The sequence below is a fragment of the Nelumbo lutea genome, chromosome 6 (assembly GCF_056320005.1).
Source record: "Nelumbo lutea isolate HS-2025 chromosome 6, American lotus-T2T, whole genome shotgun sequence".
NCBI classification, from domain to species: Eukaryota; Viridiplantae; Streptophyta; class Magnoliopsida; order Proteales; family Nelumbonaceae; genus Nelumbo; species Nelumbo lutea.
Window position 1 is genome coordinate 35,976,531 of NC_142689.1, and position 19,899 is coordinate 35,996,429.

The 19,899-nt window shown below is 40.4% G+C and overlaps 1 long non-coding RNA gene across 1 annotated transcript; it reads right to left on the minus strand.

The window, feature by feature from the left end:
• Window positions 1-17,071: 17,071 nt before the first annotated feature.
• Window positions 17,072-18,633, minus strand: LOC148848531 (uncharacterized). Its single transcript, XR_016100329.1, has 2 exons — window positions 17,824-18,633; window positions 17,072-17,583 (listed from the first exon to the last, which is right to left on the minus strand). It is a non-coding gene; the product is annotated as an uncharacterized LOC148848531 (long non-coding RNA).
• Window positions 18,634-19,899: the final 1,266 nt, after the last annotated feature.

Below are 19,899 nucleotides of genomic sequence, written 5' to 3' on the forward strand. Positions count from 1 at the left end.
CTTCTAGCTAGTAACTCAAAAGTGTGATATTGCTGTCGAGGCCCACATCGAATCAAATATACGTACTGTTTCAAGCCGCAGTTTTAGTGGAGGACATCTTTAATTACTTTATCCCATACTAGTTAATGGATGTCGATTCATTTGAAATTTTGAATTCCTTTCACACCATTTGATAAGCTTGAGTGATTAATTTAAGCCTACTTCTTTATTTTCAATAAAGCCATGTTCTCTTCTTTCTTCCTCTTTTCTATTTCAGATTGCTGGCGACTTCCATGATTCCTACCACCACAAGGGCTGGCTGGCTGAATTGAATTTATCATAGATAAATTGATGTTTATAGTCACTATGCCTTGGTGTTTTTGTGTTCATGCATCTCATAATCTTTATAATGTTTTCAATTCTAAGGTGGAAGCATTCACGAATTCAACTATTATCAAATTGTTCCCAGCCTATCCATTACCCATCAGCTTTAATCTTTATGAGATCCAGTTCGTTCTAATGGCTTGCATCACCGTCCAAAATCTAAATGCTAGGTGATCTGGGTATCATAGCTACAATTATTTAATAAACAAATAATCATCAACAATAACTATAACATATATTATAAAAATATAGATAGGTAAAAAATAATGGCTTTTGGTGGCATGGTCCTATTCTTTGTGATTACTGCAATGTTTTGACAGTACTGTTGCATCAGGAGTATAGTTTTCATAAATCAAGTTAAAAGATTCCAATATATGTACAGAAGTTCTTATAAGTGACCTACAATCCCTAGTGATTTCTTTTTTTTTTTTAAGTTAGGGTTCCACCATCAAATGGGTCCCACTCTGAAGAATCACATGATCCCATATATATATATATATATGATAATTATGGTTTTTCAGAGTGATAAGGACACACCGGTACCTCACTGTAGCATGACGAATCCTAATTGGCAAAGCTATCCATTAATTGCTTCCTTATTGCAGAAAAGGTTGGCACCCCACTTGCTTAAGCTATCCATTATAAATCCTTCTTTTAACAGCTCAAGCTCAATAGTTCCCACTTTTCGAGTATAATATCTGATGGTGTCTACTGTCTAGATATGGTTTGTTTTGTTTATGTTACAAGATAAGGGAATAGGGCTGCACATTTTATGGCACAGCAAGCTAAAGTTTTGTTTTGAAAGTGATCTGGGTAGATATTCCACCTCCTGATTTAGCAGACATTGTAAAGTATGATAGATGTCAACTCACTTTCCATTTTCACTCCTTCACACCAGCCTTAATTATATATGCAACTTGATGAGATTGAAAGGTTAATTTGATGTGTGTGTTTAGAGTTGTTTGTACTTGGCAAAGGAGAGGATTGGTTTTAGTCGTTAGTATAAATCATTGAAATTTGAATGCAGAACTTTGCATATGTAGAACGTTGGATCTACATAGGCGTTTCAACAAATGCCCATGTATCTCCTTGTTTGGTCCAGATTAAAAACTCAGGCATGCCTAAAAAATCGGGACCCCACCGCATCGGTGAACCATTTCCCCTAACGGTTGACTGATGTGTATCCTATGTGGTGCTTACCTGTCAACACATACATGAAAAATGGTGATGAAAATCACCTTACCAAATAGCATAGTGTTATTCACTGCCTATGTGGCAGGAGCGTTTTTTTTGTGAAAAACAGGTCTTAGAAGCATGGACGGTTTTTTCTTGAAAATCGGTCCCAAAAAACACCCACGCTTCCAAACATCATGGTAGTCATTTTATTTTAGATTTCCTTGCGTGATGCATAAATGCTAGCTCATCAAATAAAATGGATTAATTCATTCTGAATATGTTAGTGATTGATAGTATTCATACACAGACTAAGGCCCATTTTGGTGTGTCTTTCTGTGTGGTTTTTTAGTTATTTACAAGTCGGGTAGACCGTGCCACGGTCTTTTTCCGTTTGATTCATAACAAATCTAGCTGCTAAAAATTGGTGCACCACAAAGACACGAGAATTCAATTTTGAGCTGATTTCGGGAAGCTTCAAATGAAGTCAATTTTGAACTCTTGGATTATCTTGAATTCTTGAATTCTTGATGGGTCTTGGATTCTTGAATTCTTGATGGGTCTTGATGGGTCTTGAATTCTTGAATTCTTGATGGATCTTGAATTCTTGAATTATGGGATAATCTTGAATTCTTGAATTATCCTTATCCTGCAAGCTTCCTTATCCTATGGACTGCCGCCCATATGGTGAGATGGGCTTCCATGATGAGATGGGCCTCCATCATTCTCCCCCACTTGGAAAGAACTCGACCCCAAGTCGTGACTAGGATATGCAAGTGTCATCTCTGATAGGTAGCGATGAAGGTCAGCAACATTGAATGTCTTGGAGATACCCATATGATCTGGTAGGTCCACGACATAAGCATTGTCATTGATTTTCTTCATGACTTTGTATGGACCGTACTTATGAGGTTGTAACTTGTTGTATTTTCCCACGGGAATCATTTCCTTTCTCAAGAATACCATCACTTCATCACCGATGTCAAATACTTGGTGCCGACGATGCTTGTCTGCTACCAACTTGTACTTGGTGTTGGTTTGTTCCAGTTTCTGCTTCACGACTTCTTGGACGGATTGGATTTGGTTTGCCATCTGTTCTGCGGAGGTACTGACACCGGGCATTCTGGGTAGCTTCACTAAGTCCAGTTTATGATTAGGAACCTTCATGTAGACAATGGAGAATGGAGACCTACCTGTAGAGCTGTGGACTGCATTATTATATGCGAACTCAGCCTATGCTATGGCAAAATCCCACTATTTCGGTCTCTCCTGATAGATACTGCGAATTAAATTACCAAGGGTCCGGTTCACCACCTCTGTTTGTCCGTCTGTCTACGGATGGGTTGTGCTGCTCAAATTTAGTGATGAGTCAAATAACCTCCACAGGGTCATCCAAAAGTGACTTAAGAACCTTGTATCTCGATCTGATGTAATAGTCTTGGGTACCCCATGTAAACGGACAACCTCCCTGAAAAATAATTTGGTTGCCGCTGATGCATCTGCTTTCTTCTTGCATGGAAGGAAGTGAGCCATCTTAGAGAACCTGTCAACTACTACGAAGACGGAGTCCAAATTTCTTTGGGTTTTTGGCATGCCTAGCACAAAATCCATGGACAAGTCTTCCCAAATAGCAGTAGGAACGAGTAGAGGTATGTAGAGACTAGTATTTTGGGTTTGTCCCTTTGCTGTCTGATAAATATAACATTTACTCACAATAGTGGACACATCCCTTCTTAATTTCGGCCAGTAGTATCGCCCTTTAACTGCTTCAATTGTTTTATCCATTTCCAGGTGTCCTGCTAATCCACCCCCATGCAGATCCCTGATGATCTTTTCGTGGAGGGAGGTGCAAGGGATGCACAACTGTTCCCCTTTCATAAGGAACCCATAATAAATGTAAAAATTATCTGTTGGCTGTCGCTTCACACATTTCTCCCATACCTGTCGGAAGTCCTCATCCTAGGTGTATAGGTCTTTTAGGCACTCAAAACCCACAATTTCAATACTAAGGGTCTTGATGAGGGCTACACGTCTACTAAGAGCATCGGCCACTTTATTTTGTTGTCCAGCCTTATACACAATTTTGTATGGGAATTTGTCAAGGAAAGCAGACAATCTTGCATGCAAATCACTTTTTAATTGTTTCTGACCACTAAGATACTTTAGGGCCTGGTGGTCAGTATAAAGAACAAATTCTTTTGCAATTAAATAGTATTCCCATGTTTTCAAGGTTCTCACCACAGTATAGAACTCTGTCTTAAGTGGACCACTTTCTCCTGGATTCACATAACTTTTCACTGAAGAAAGCAATGGGTCTCCTTATGCCAACTCCACTAGCATCACATTCAACTTCAAATAATTTATCAAAATTTGGTAAAACAAGGACAGGAGCAGTGCATAACTTTTCTTTTTATGAGAGTAAAATGTTGCTCTTTTTCTTCCCCCCATTGAAAATTTTCCTTTTTCAAACATTCAGTAATGGGAGTTACAATACTGCTAAAATGTTTAATAAATTGCCTGTAGAAAGTTGCTAACCCATGGAAGCGTCTTACATCTGTGACAGTTGATGAGGTCAGCCACTCCCTAATGGTTTTCACCTTTTCTTCATCTACTTTAATTCCATCATTGCTCACAATGAACCCCCAGGAATAACAAATTATCACTCATGAAAGTGCATTTCTTCAAATTAGCATATAATTTATTTTCCCTTAATGCTTTTAAGACCTCCCTAATATGTCCAATGTGCTCAGTAGTAGATTTGCTGTAAATTAAAATATCATCAAAATATACCACAACAAATTTACCAGTAAAGCAACATAGTACCTGGTTCATCAGCCTCATGAATGTGCTGGGTGCATTGGTTAGTCCAAAGGGCATGACTAACCATTCGAACAGGCCATCTCTAGTCTTGAAGGCTATCTTCCATTCATCTCCGGGGTGGATTCGGATCTAATGGTATCCACTCCTGAGATCAATTTTTGAGAAACTACAGCTCTATTAAGCTGATCTAGCATGTCGTCCAGCCTAGGAATGGGGAATTTATAGCCAATAGTAATTTTATTAATGGCCCTTCTGTCGACACACATCCTCCAACTTCCATCCTTCTTTGGTGTTAGCAATGCTGGTACTGCACAATGACTCATACTGACTTGAATGTGTCCCTTTTTCAATAGTTCTTCTACCTTTTCCCACAAAAATTCATTCTCTTTAGGACTCATCATATAATGTGGGAGGTTAGGTAGACTAGCTCCTGGAACAAAATCAATATGGTGTTGTATATCTCTCATAGGTGGGAGTTCATTTGGTAATTCATCTGGAATTACATCATAGAACTCATCAAGTAGTCCTTGCACTTCCACTGGAATTTTATTCCCCTCCAGGGTTTCATTCATATCTTCTCCCTTTACTACTAACAAATGTACCTCGTGGGTATCCTTACATTCTTTTACAAATTCATCATGATGATGTGTAATAGTAAGGGAATTTTTTTCATTTGTTTTTGGGGCCTTTGGAACATTCTTTTCAGCCATGGGTAACAAGGTGTAGCATATACTCTCTTTTTCAAGTTGGTAGGTATTCTTCCCACCCATGTATCTTGCATCTGTATCAAATTGCCAAGGCCTACCTAACAAAATATGGCAAGCATCCATATCTATAATATAACAATATACTTCATCATTATACTTACCAATAGAAAATGGCACCTTGCAGCGTTCCTCCACACGTACGCTGCCTCTTTCCTTGATCCACCCAATTGTGTATGGGTTTGGATGTTTTTCAGGTAGTTGTAATTTTTGTATTACATCCCTGCAAATGATATTTTCTTGACTGCCACTATCAATAATTAAATCAAATAATTTACCCTTGACAGTACATCTAGTACGGAACAATCTGTGTCTTTGTGAGGTATCTTTATTTCTTTGGGACAACATTAATTTTCTCACAACACATGTATATTCTTCATGTTCGTATGGACCCTCTTCATCTTTCCCATCAGGTCCACAACATACTTCCTCTTCAACATCTTCTTCCTCCTCCCTCTCTATCATACTAACTGCCTTCCTTCTGCGACAGTCACTAGATCTATACCCAACCTCATTACATTTAAAGCATTTAAAATGAACATGTTTTGCATAGGGATTATTGGGTTTAGAAGGGTTGGAAGGGTTACCTCGAGTATTTCCTCCCGTGATGGCCTTACTGTTAGCTGTACTTGTTGGGTCAGAAGGTTGTACTATCGGGGCTAATTTGTTCCTATTGACAGTTGCCAGTCTATTGTCACTCCCATTGTACCGGTGATAATTATCACTATGAGCCTTCTCTTGGAACATTAATTCATCTTTCAAGGCTAGGTTCCTTGCTTCCGGCACACTAAGAACCATTTGGACGCCAATTTTATCTCTGATAGCCGGCCTCAAACCGCTCAGATAACGGGCTGCCTGCTGGTTATCACTTTCAGATAATTGATTTCTTTCAACTAATCTTAAAAATTCAGATGTATATTCATTAACACTCCAGGAACCCTGCGCACACCATTGATACGATTCAAACATATACTGTTCATAATCTGGGGGTAAAAGTCTACATCTTATAAGTTGTTTCATGCACCTCCAGGTTTGAACAAGACCCCTTCCTTCTTTGATCCAAGTCTCTCTCATGCGTTCCCACCAAACAGATGCACCTCCCTTTAACTGGAATGCTACCAATTTTACCCTTCGTTCTTCTGGTATCTCCATGTACTTGAAGAAACGATCGACTTCTGTGATCCAATCTAGAAGTCCCTCTATGCCAAGATCCCCACTAAAAGTAGGAATGTTTACTTTGAGTTTAAATTCATCATTATTCTGGCAAGGATTGAAATTACCTGGGTTGCGCCAATTCCTGTCGATTCTGCCATTGCCGGGAATAACTAGAGCAGCACCGAACTCTAACTCGTCGTCACTGTTATCACCAAAAATTGGATGCCGGGATGCAGTGTTGACGGGTGGTCTGTCGTGGTCTCCTTCGATTGACTGGGGATTTTCCCGATTCCGTGGAACAACCTCCCGTAACAAGGTTCGCAGTTGTTCAGCCATCTCTGCCAACTGTTGTTCGATGTTACGTGTGGTCGTGCACTGCTCTTCGATTGCTCTCCAAACAACTGGGAACCCCTGATCTCCGTCACGGGGTGGGTTGGAACTGCTACCGTCTTAGTTAGCCATTTGACTGGGCGAATTCCCTGCTCTGATACCACTTGACGCAACGTGGAAGCAATGAAAACCAGGTTGGCTATGCAAGCACCAGGCAAACACCAACTTCTAGCGAAGCTAAGCGTAAATCTCTAGAGGAGAGAGAAAAGGTGATGAAAACTGAAGTGTCTATTAGCTTGGAAAATAACAATATTTATAATACACCCGGAAATTGTAGAATAATTAGGAAAGAAAAATAATGATAGATCTCTAATCTGCTAGGATCGAACTCTTCTTGATCTTGATCTTGATCTTTGTCTTGATAGGATCGAACATTCTTGGGCTTGATCTTCATCGCCCGATCTCCTTGGATCTTATCCATGCATGGGTTATCCTAATCTTGGCATGAATCTTGGATTATCTTGGATTCTTGAATTCTTGATGGGTCTTGAATTCTTAATGGATCTTGAATTATTGAATTATGGGATAATCTTGAATTCTTGAATTATCTTTATCCTACAAGCTTCCTTATCCTATGGACTACCGCCCATATGGTGAGATGGGCTTCCATGATGAGATGGGCCTCCATCACCATGGGTGCGCTAGATGCGTGAAACCATCAATCAGATGGGTAACATTTGCATGAGTTTGGCCATCAACCGATGGAGTCCAGTTCAAATCGGACACAAAAAGGACAAAGCATCCATTTTCATTTCACATTTAGTTCGAACTCCCCCTCCCTATCCTCATTTCGAACCTTAGCACAACAGCAGCTCACAGGTGCCTTCACTCCACACTGGCGCACCCGTGAACGATGAAGCCACCGGTGGTCCTGTCCATGATTCTTTCAATTTCTAACCGAACCTCTCCATTTTGCAAAGAACATAGTACATGCAACTGAATGAAGTCTCTTTGTATGGGATGGGAAGAACAAGTGAAGAAGTGGCTACAAATGATGCCGTGGAAGGTGTACACCTAGGAAGGAAAGAAACGATCATGCCCTGAAACCAAGCAACCACAATGTGTTGATCCATCTACCATATTTATATCTCTGGGGAGTAGTTGGGCTGCGAGCTCACCCAAGTTGGATCAGAACCTATGTGTGCTAGCCCTCATTCTATTAATGATGGTGGAGCAATGCTTGAAGAATTAACATTGAATAATTACAAGAACCAAAATTTATCTGTACATGATAGCTCAAACAATCAGGAAGGAGCTTAAACAAATGTATAAGGGTTTAAACAATCGGGAAGGACAGATGCTTTACAGTTACATGGTCGAAACTTAAATAGATGTATAAGATCTTTAGCTGGATCAGAACCTATGTGTGCTAGCCCTCATTCTATTAATGACGTTGGGGTAATGGTTGAAGAATTAACATTGAATAATTACAATAACCAAAATTTGTCTATACATGATAGTTCAAACAATCGGGAAGTGAGAGTTCCCATGGACATATGGTGTATTCATAACTGAAATGTGTGAATTCGTAGCAGTACTTAGAACCATGTTTTAATATATGTGTCTAGGCTCATAGGCAAGATATGAACGAGGTGGGTGGTTGTTCATATCAGATCAGGTGGTTGGTTGTTGTTCCTGCCAGTGTAAGAGTTCGATCTGTTGAACAGAGAAGACAAGAAGCACCATGTAAGAAGAAGAAGAAGAGGAAGAAGACATACGGACTAGAGACAGTACTGTCAGAAAATTTGTCTCTCACTGCCAGTGGCTTCATCGTTCACGGGGGCGCCAATGTGGAGTGAGGCGCCAGTGAACTGCTGTTGTGCTAGGGTTCGAAATGAGGATAAGGAGGGGGAGTTCGAACAGAGTGTGAAATGAAAATGGATATTTTGTTTTTTTGTGTCCGGTTGAACGGAACTCCGTCGGTTGACAGCCAAACCCACGTTAATGTTACCCATCTTGCACTCAATCGACGTGGTCAAACATGATTGGTGGGTTAATTCTAATACTTTGCACACATGCAATGCAATCAGCAAACGAAATGAGCAAAACAGCCAAACGTACATGGCCTTGGCTAGCTGAACTATTGCACTAATATTGTTATATTATGAATTGAAGAAAAAGAGTGTGCTCTCCCTTTTAGAATTCTATGTAGGCTAGCCAGATACAACAATGTAACTAGCCTTTATTGCTGTCAAATGTTGCATGATTTCCACTAGAAGTTCTCCTCAACTTTAGCTATGACAAACACCATTCTATTTATTGCAAATGCAACAGCTTTTATATAGTGACGTGCACCTACTCGATTTCTTTTCGTTTGGTACAATGGATCTACTTCTCCACGCTACATCCATCGATGAGAACGAAAACTGCATTCCCTTTTCTCTCTCTTTGAGAGTAATAAAAATAGTGTTCGGGTGGTGCCTAAGCTGGCCAGGACTACCATGTGTCATGCTCCATGGTCACATTAGCACTTGCCCGTTGCGGCCATGTCACGAGAGGGCACACCGAGAATATAGAGTTTCATGTGGATAAGGAAACATATTCTCCAGAAGAAAGGGAACCTTTTGAACACCATGGTGGATAATCTCATTCCAACAATCCCGCATGCCTAACCCGACTACAACACGGATGATCAGTTATATATAGGCATCTCCCCCTCAAGGTAAAGGACTTTGGACTCTCAACTTACTCCAACACCCATTGCAATCACTTTGGTCTGGACTAACCCACCCTCTTCCTCTCGTCCTAACCGATATCTCGTCATTTTATTGACTTGAGCATTAGAGTGCCTACTTGGGGAATAACTCCTTGGGCCTCTAACTCTTCTTGTGCTTATAGATCCCCTTGGTTCATATCTTCGTCCTTCTACCTCAACCTCATCTAGTTGGTAAGACTATCTAATTATATCTTTGGTTCAAGCCACCTCGGATCAGACAACATCATATTGGTGTCATTTGTGGGATACACACAATAACCCTATTCCCTACATCTCTTACCGTGCACCAAAAATAACCATGCCAAAGAACATCTCTGATTGCTCTAGAGCCTGCTTCCCATCTCGGCGATCCTACTAACTACGTATCTTCTTGTCATGGGAGGTCCAACCATTGGCACAGGTCAACCCCGCCCAATTCAACACCCTGTAGTAGAAGGTTGACTACCACATCACCATGATGGAAATGCTAGGACAACCAATTAGTCGACTACTCTCCCTGCCGCACAGGTGCCCACAACAGTCGATCCTCGAACTAAAGACCCCAAAAGGCACCCTACGAACCGACAGAAGACCAAACCAAAGCATGAGCGGTCCCGAACCATCTCGAAGGTTCGATTCTCAGCCCTGGACCCGAGCTAGTGACACTCACGGTCGGTCCCACCACACTAGCACCAGGCTCCCCACTAAAGAGTGACTTGCCAGCGCTCACACCAGTCTCCAATCTCATTGGCCGAGCCAATCTCAATCTAAGACCGATGAGTAGCGCCCAAAGTAGAGAAATCAACAAACGTTGGTCTGATGGATCAGAACGTAGAAATCAGAAGCCTACGAGAAAGGTTCATTGGTCATAAACCATTCACATGTGGTATCGCATCCTATAATACCTAGGGGTAGTTAACTGTTAACTACCTATTTAAGGAGTCTGAGTCAAGCAATTGAACACAGGTTTTTGAAAATCACTATTGTCTCTCTCTATTCTATTTGCTACTGTTTCACAGAAGGTTTCTTCGAAGACTCTTCAACTTTACTGGTTGCAGATTCTCGTCCAAAGCTCTGTTGTATTCTAGGTACAGATTTGCCTTCAACCCAACAATAAACTCAGTAAAATTGAGTGGGGGAAAATAGTGTTCTAAAGACAATGTCTTTAGACACGCCTCAGAGCTTTTCCTCTAAGTTTCTATAACCCCAATTTCCAACGGTTACAATTTTATTGGAAGGTTCACACTTTATGTAAACCCACAGGTTCAGATGTGAGCCCCCTCCTGGTTCTATCACTAATGAGCTAATGACTTATCTTGGTATGAGAAGGAATAGAGGTCAGATCGAAACTTAGTCGATCTGGGGCATGTAGATATGTGCACATTAACAAAACATTGAATGCTCGATAGATCCGACTCCCAAACAACCTGGTGAAGACAGTAGTTTGACCGACTTTTGGTCTGAGTTGTAACAAGAAGAAAGAAATTAAAGAAATCCAATCTCTGATTTCCTCATTTTATCATCACAAACTCACAATTCCCCGATTCCTGCCCTCTTCGCTGGTTGTTTGCGATGGGGAGTATAGGAAGAACAAAAGTCGTAATCCATCAGTTAAGCAAGAGAGAGAGAAAGAGAGAATATTCTACTCTTAGGTCCAGTTAATTTGAGAGGAAAGGGAGTTCCGATTGAGAGCCTTGTGAAGGTGGACGTTAAGGAGCTAGAGCTGACTTCAAGCCAGGCCAATGATGCAGTGCTACGTTCCGGTTAACCAACACCATGTCTGTCACCATCTCCCTCACTGCCACCATGCCTAGGAGAATGAGAGAGGGTGAGAACAAGTGGAAGGATGAAGTTGGGTGTGGATCCGACGAGAATGAAAAGAAAAGAAGAGGAAGGAGAGAGAGAGAGAAAGAAAGGGTAATTTTACTATTTTATAAATATTTAAGTTGCACATGACACGTGTAAATGACGACTGAATAGCGGTAGGTACAAATTTTAAAATTAAGAGACCAAAGTGAGATTAAGTGTAGATTCAACTTTCCCTTAAAAAATAAGAAAAGAAATGATACATTTTTTAAATTACCCTTAAGATTTAGTTAATTGACTAAGTATATTCTTACTGTATGAAAATTGACTAATATCAAGTGATTAATATATTTTCAAAAATCCCTAATATATCCTCGTATGGTTGAAAATGCCCTTTTCGGTTTGGGGAGATGATACTAATTCTATTCTCGGGTATAGATTGGTTCAGTAGAACCAGTCACCAGTTGAACCAATCACCGACGTCAACGCGACAGGGACCAACGTGTTGATGGTAATCTCCAACACTGGCACCGACGTAGGAAGGGAAAAAAATAACATCTGCAACAGTGTCCTTTAATTCCGCACAATCGCTGCTATTCGACTTTTGAGTGCGAACCAGTGGATACCGCCAAGAATCCTTGCCCAAATCATCAAATAATCCTACCCAAATCTCCTCATGTCATTTCTCTCTATAAAGAACATAGCCACAACAGCAATAATGGAAACACCTTGGGGGAGAAGCAGTGGAGTCCTCTACTCTGATGGAATCTCCAGATTAGGGAGAAGCATCGGTGACACCTAGGGAGAAGCATTGGCATCCTCTGATTTGATGGAATCTTTGGCTTGGGGATAAGCATCGACATCCTCTGCTTCGGATTGGAATCTCACAGGCTCTCTTGCTTTCTCTCGGATCAGTGGCAATACTGTTTGGAAGGTACAGTTTCGGCCCCTCTCATTCTCTCTCACTACCGAAGCACTGTGGCACCTAGGGAGAAGCAATGAAATCCTCTGCTTTGATGGAATCTACGGATTGGGGATAAGCACCAACATCCTCTGCTCCAGATTGGAATTCCGTTGGCTTGCTTGCTTTCTCTCAGACCTACGACACTAAGATTTGCATGGTACAATTCCGGCCCCTCTCTCACTATCACCCACTCATTGGCTGTGCTCAAGACCTCGTGTCCCCCTTTGGCCAGAACTTACCGCCGAGATCAATGGACTAGGCGGGCTCTTTAAAAATCTAATAGATGCTTAGTAGATCTGGGCACTTGTTCGAAAGTTATGAGATCTCCAACCCACCACCGCCGATCTTGCCACGAAGGTGTCAGGGCCGAAGGGGGTCAATGCAGATGACAGTGGCGGAGCTGAACCTGACCCCAACGATAGAAACCAGAGCTTTAAGCACTGTAACTCTGTTCTTTACTTGTTCGAGAAGAACAGAGCTTCTAAAATTTCAAAAAGCCCTACTTCTCAAAGAAATAAAGCTTTGTTTTTCCTCTACAAGACCCAAAAATGTTGTATTAGTGAGGGAAAAAACGGAGAGACCAGTGAAACCAGTAATGGCGAGGGAAAGGAAAGATTGCAGTCCAGTTTTGTGTCTTTAGTGCTCTCACCAAAGCTCTGTCGTTCGTAAGTTGTAGCGGCCGCCGTTGCAGGCGATGGCGATGGTGCTTCGGGCATTTTGTTCAACTGAGTGAACCCACGATACATTAAAACGAGAGACAAAAAGGTAAATTTAACTTTCTGTCATAAGTTTGAGTTTGAGTTAAAGGTATAATGGACATTTCAATCGTTCCGTCAATATTTAACGATACTAGTAAGACTCGTAGTCAAATGTTAGAAACAGTTTTCAAATAATAAGAGTAGACTTAGTAAATTCACTAAATCACAAGGATAATTTAAAAAATTTACCAAAAAAAAAAAGCTCATCCTCCCCTTGAAAAATGAAGTAAGGAGGGAAACTACGACACATTTTCCAATACATTTTTATTGGTACACCGAATGTCAATTTTATAAGCAATGACAAGGAACAAGGTAGAAAAAGGACTGCGATTCAGAGTAAAAGCAAGCTCAATTATATCATTGAAGAACTAGTTTATATAAAATTCACTTGCTTTTCAGTTTCAAGTTTGAACGAGGAAAAATAATGGTTGATTTTGAAACTGGGAAAGATGGAAACTGATCGTCCTATAGCACCTAGGGTCTAGGGGTGTTTGATTGAACGGTTTCCATCAATTTCATGTTTAGGCCATAATGCCTTGGTTTAAGCAGGAATATATTATATACGCACATGCAAAGGCTATAATTCTCGGACCCAATACAAGTTAGACGACTGTGTAGGATGGCCATAACATAATCAAAGGGCACTATGAAAGTGAAACTCCAATTGCCTACTGTACTGTTTGTAATTAAGAGGGTCGTTTATTCTCATTTTTTTCTCTTTTGTATTTGAGCAGGATTTAGCTGCAGAAACGTATTTGAATTCCTCTCCACTTCTCCTGCACATTGAATTCTCCGCGATGCACTCATTTTTCTTCTCTCTTTTTCAATAATTTGAAAAAGCAATTGAAACTATGGCCTATAGCCTATAGGAACATGTTATAACTTGAATGGTGGAACATGGACTTATTTGGTTTGGTGTCAATTAATGGAATTCACATCAGTGCCCCTACAACATATTCCTGTCGTGTATTGGAAACATCTTCTGATGATAATTATCAGACATCAAGAGATGTTCCTAATGTGCCGTGATGTGAACTCCAATTAATAAATTTTGACCTTTCAATTTCACAAAACAGCCAATTAAATGGTTGCTCAATTGATACATTAGCTGGATTGTTATGTAGAGATGTTGATTCGAATATCTGCCAGGTCTGTTCCATTGTAGGGCTTCTCGCCCTTTGTCCTGGCCACCAACACAGAGCGAGAGGTGAGAACTGTTTTTTTAGGTGTCTTCTCCTCTTCACTTGTAGGCCCAAGAAGCTAGGTCGCCTCGGAATAGCCTGGCTTAATCAGAAATGCGAAATCAAACTGGAGAGATCCAATTGGAAGCATCAAACCGCCCACAGGCCTCAGTTACATGGAAAAGGCAAACTAAATGTGAGCTCATTACTGTCACCGTGTGTAAATTATTGGAATGTTTTATCCCATTCCTGGCAACGTCCCACAGCACATGGAAACATCTCCCAATAATAATATGAGAAACGATGATGTCATCATTGGGAATGTACTGTGGGACGTTATGAGGGGTTGATTTGATCTCCACAACCTCAACCAACCACCTGCCAAGCTTTTATTCTCATGTGTGAGTTAAATGGGACGGACGTTTAGTCCAATCCCATTAGTTTTTCAAACAAAATTTCATCTATTCCCATTTTAATCTCCCGCCTGAAACGTCCCCAAAACCCTTGTACTTCCTCTCAGCACTCCGCTAGCAGCAATCATTCACACCTGTGACGGCAATGATGACGATCACTTTAGCAACGGACGGTGATCCTCCCTGCTTGGCTGCTTTCCATTTTTTAATACTTTCATTCCTCTCTGTTCTCTCATCTCTAACCAGTACAGAGGATTCCAAAACCCACCAACAACTGTGCCCATCTCTTCCCATCCCTACTCTGTCGGCATTCCTTTCTGCTTCCCTCTATGTTCTTTTATCTCAGGGCTACTTGTTATTTCGGCATTAGAAATTGTAGCCTTAGGACTACTTGTTACCTCAGGGTTATTAATAACCTATTGTTTTTTTTTCTTTTTTATTGTTTTTCAAGAACTAGTAAAACAAGCAAAGAGCTCCTTAACAGTAGTTCAGACTCACAGAGGTCTAAAGAAATAAGAACAGAGCTCCATACAACATTAATCCTATGGAAAATAAGAGAATTGTTCCATGATTTGGATCCATTTCAATTGGGCATCTTCCTTTCCTCGGAAGGGTAGTGAGTTACTTTAACAAGATAGTCCAATCTGTTATTCCACCTGATTCTATTTCTGAAGCCACACCTGTAAAGTAAGAGAATCATCGATTCAATGGTTCACTTAATAAATATTTCTCACTTAATTTAAAGTTAAAATTAACCATGTTATTTTTTTTTTTTTTTTTTTGGCAGATTTTCATCATTTAGGTTGTGTTTGGTTTGAAGGAAAAAGTAGGGATATGAAAGAAAAGGTAGGGAAACCTTTACAAACCTTGTATGGATTTCCCTATTTTTGCTTTCCTTTCCCCACATTTTCCTTCAAGCCAAACATAGCCTTAAAGCTTATAATATTTTCTTATTGTCATAAAATTATAAGAAAAACTGTAAAAGTTGTTCTTATTGTCAACAGAACCGAAATTCCTAACATTGGTTTCGTTTTTATCTGATTTGGAAAGCAACAGTATTCTCATGGACACGAGTTATTAGAGATCATAATATGATAAAGAAATTATCTGGTTTGTGGTGGGTGCGGTTGTCGCCAGTGTGAATGGTTTCCGGCAGAGTAGAGGTGGAAAGGGATTGGCGCAGGTGCTGGGTCTTGAAAATGCTCCTTTGTGCTGGGCGATAAGAGAAGATCGCTGTTGATGGTGAGTGCGACCATTGCCGGTGTAAATGATTACTGACGGAGTAGCAATGAGAAGAGATTGGTGCAGTTGTTTTGTGGGTTTTGGAATCCTCTGTACTAGGAAGAGTTTACAGAAACGGAGAAGAATGAAAAGAATAAAAAGACAAAAAGGGAAGCAGGGAGGATTCACCGTCGGTTGCTAAAGTCGACGTCACTGGTGAGAATGAGGAGTAGGGTTTTGGGGACGTTTCAGGTGGGAGATTAAATTGGGGATAGATGAAATTTTGTTTGAGGAGCTAACGGAATGGACTAAATGTCTTCATTTGGGGATCTTGATCAGTGGTTGGTAGACGTTGTGTTGGTAGAAGATCCGGACTCCTCTCTTAATTTCTCTCTCTCTCTCCATATAGGAACGATTCAATTCAATCTAACAACATTATAGTTCTAATTAAGGCTATGGCCTATAATTGAATCGAGCTCTAATTGAGTAGTTCAGATTGAATTGGATTAAGTTCGATTTGAGTTCAAATCTTGGGGTAAGCTCAATTAGTTATTTGAATTCGAGTTCAACAAATAAAAAATTGGCTTAAAAATTCATAAACTTAGTTCGATTAATACATACATAAATATAAATATATATATATATATATTATAGAATATATAAATATATTTTATAACATATTAGAATATATTATTTAAGCTTTGAAGATGAATTCAAGCTCATTAAGCTTGAGCCAGAAAACATAATTCAAATCAAACTCAAACTTGAACTTAAACCTAATAGTACTAATTTAGTCAAGCAGAGAAAAGATATGTCAAATTTCAGCTCAGCTCGGCTCAATTGCACCCCTAGTTCCGATGGTGACTGACCCCATTCTCCCACTTGGAAGCTGGACCAGGGCTAACAAAAAAGGAAAGTTGGTCCACTACTTGAAAACTGAAAGCATAAGCTGTAAAAACTTAGATTTGGAGAACTATTAGGCTGTATTTGACTAGATTTATAAAATAAAACAGAAACAGAAAGTTGATCAGCAATGCAAATTGCTAGTGAAATTCCCTAAAGTTATGTTTGGTTTGAAGGAAAGGGTAGGGAAAGAAAGGGAAAGACAGAGAAACCTATACAAAGTATATAAAGGTTTTTCTATCTTTTCCTTCCTTTCCCTGCATTTTCCTTCAAACCAAACATAACCTAAATTTTTTATTTATCTCTTATTTTCTATCAAACCAAATGCAACATTAAGGATTAAGGATTACGATGCCAAAATTTGTTCACCGCAATGACAAGAAACTTCTTACTTTTTTGTTTGCCTAGAAAAGGGCAGAACTGTTTTTTACAAGACATTTTGAGTGGAGAGAGCAAGAGAATCTATTAGTAGAATTAATCGATATTTTGAAAAAATATCATACCAAAGTCTTGTCAAATAAAATAAGGTCTTATTGGGTCAGATCATATAAACCCAATTAATAATAACAGGGTGAATTCTAGGTCCTACATGATCTCGATAGGCAATACCATACAGTAATAGGTAATAGACGTTCCCAGCATAAAAGATAAAACCAAACGAACTAACGACCAGTTTAAGCTCATGGGCCCATGCCAAGAACTTAACCATCTCGGACTATAATTAGCTAGCCTAGAATGCCCAATTCATACTGTTGCTATGGGACCCATGTTTCTGGTTCCCATCCGATGGCTGATTGTGACCAATACATGATGATCCAAATTACAAGACATCAGTCATTACATTCTGTAGAGGTCAGGTGGGGTACATACATCATGCAGCATGCTCATGCATGTATTTGAAATTAATTCGAGTTTCAGATTCCTAAACCTGGATGAGCGAATAGATACCATACAACCAAGCATCAAAAACCCATCACCTGGTCAAAAAGAAGAAATTAAAAAAAAAAAAGGAAAAGTCAGTTCAGTAAGCGTTGATGGTGAATGGGGAAAAGTCGGTTCGTCATTCTCCGGCAACCAAAATTTAGAAAGAAAAAGAGAGAAAATTCAAACTTTTTTCTTTTGTTAATCGAGTAATGTTTGATCGATTAGAACATTTACAGTCTGGAACCTCTGCCTAATATCTAGAGTTACGATTTTAACAAGAAAGAAGGACATACAGATATTTTTCATGTTTATGTTGTTGATGATTAATTTGATTTTGATAAGACTCTACTCAACGGCGGCCCTTCTCGCGCAACCTTGGGCGTCTTCTGATGCCGGAAAACCTTCATTGGGCTCGGAAAGTGCCAACTTTTTGCTTTCAATTTCTCATTACCGCCGGAACGTGAATACGATGGAAACGGAACCGACTTGGACCTCGTCATCTTCTTCTTGGCTTCGTCTTCATCTTTGACTTCTTCGGGTTTTTTACTCTTTTTACCACGTTTGGCCTTAATAATGAACCACAGCGAGGTTCTGCTCCCGTGACGCGGAGGAGGATTCCCTGTTTCATCATCTTTTTTGTCCATACGTCGCCGGAAAAAAGGCAAAGAAGTGGATCTCGAGCGTCGGAAAGGGCATTCACTGTCGATGAGATTCGACATGCGGCCGGTGGCCCCGATTCCGGTGTTAGACTTGGAGGAGGAACGAGAGAACAAGGAAGAGGAAGAAGAAGACGAAGAGGAGGAAGTGGGGTAGCAAGCACAGGGTCGGACGTTAGCGCATTCGGGGCAGAGAGTTATGAGGCGGTCTCTGAGGCAGAAGGGGCAGACGCCGGTGGTTGGACGCTTGGAAGGGTGCTTCCGACATCTCCAAGCTTCTTCGTCATCGATGAACGGCGCCATTGTTAATGGTTTTCCCTCTCCCCCTCCTGATTGGCTGGCTCTGTATTTCTTCTGAACTTGTCCTGTTTGGGTTTTGGAAGGAGAGGGGGGGGGGGGGGTGTGTGTGCTGTGAAGGGCTCTGTTGCCGTTGGCTTCAAATGAAGGGTTTGTTTAGGGGGTTTCAGGTTTCTAAAATAGTCGAGGAGTTAGGTTTAACCATGGTATGGTTAAGATGTTGAGATGGTTGATGGTTGATGGTCGACGTCCATTCGCGTTTGGTAAGCACTTAGTCCTTAACCAAACCCGGAATCGCGTGTTTTGGCTTTGGAGTTTTTTGAATCGTTAAATGGACATGGCCTCCAATTAAATACCATGGATATTCGATCTGTTTTACAAAAAGTGCCACTCATAATTTATTAAAGTGATAAACCAATTAGATCATTAATTGCAACGACAAAAATGAAAAATACAAAGGTGTCCACCTCGCCCAACCCGAGTCCTCAATCCACCCTAATTATATTATATTACATAAAAAATCTGAAAGATTTAATAATTTTATTTTTTATTTAATGTTGATTTGTAAAAAATAACTATTGTTAATTGAATATGAATAAATATTTTTTAATAAATTTAGTTTTATTAATAATTTGTAGTAATTTTAATAAATTTATTATTTTTAAATGAAATTCTGATTAATTTTAAATAAATAAAAATAATTATAAAAGTTAGCATTTTTATTAATTTCACTAATAATCAACTATTACATAGGAATGACAACGGAGTGGGTTCAGGGCAGGGCATTCCGTCTCTTTCCCTGCCCCATATTCAAGACACTCTACCCTATCCCCGCCACACCCCTCGTGTCACGTAGGTTCAAGGCAAGGTAACCACTCCTCAATGTCGGGCGAGTTGAAGGGCAAGGTAACTACTCCTCAATGTCGGGCAAATTCAGGGGCAAGGCACCCCACTTCACATCAATGATGGAGAATCCTCGAATTTCCCTACCCCGTCCCTAGTATTGGGCGGGTTCAAGTAGAGGTGTAAATTGGGTAGTGCTAGGTCAGCACGACACAACCCGCATGTGGCCCACACAAAGAGCGAATCGTGTCGTGTTGGACCACGAGGCGTCCCGGGGTAGTGCCTTCCTCCTCTAGGATAATTTGGGGGGTCGGTTCGGCACGGCCCACAGCTCGAGCCCGCATGGGCCCATGTCGCGCCGTGGATCGAGCTGGTCCATGGGTCGGGCCATGTCGTACACCAAGCCAAGCTCAAGGCAAGGCACCCACTCCTCGTCCAAGGTTTTTAAAATTGGACTAGATAAGGAACCGTTCTAGGGTCGAACAGTCTGACTATTCGGTCCAAACGGATGATCCACTCTGACAAATAAATAAATAATTAGAAAAATGAAAAAAAATGCCAAAACGCTATCCG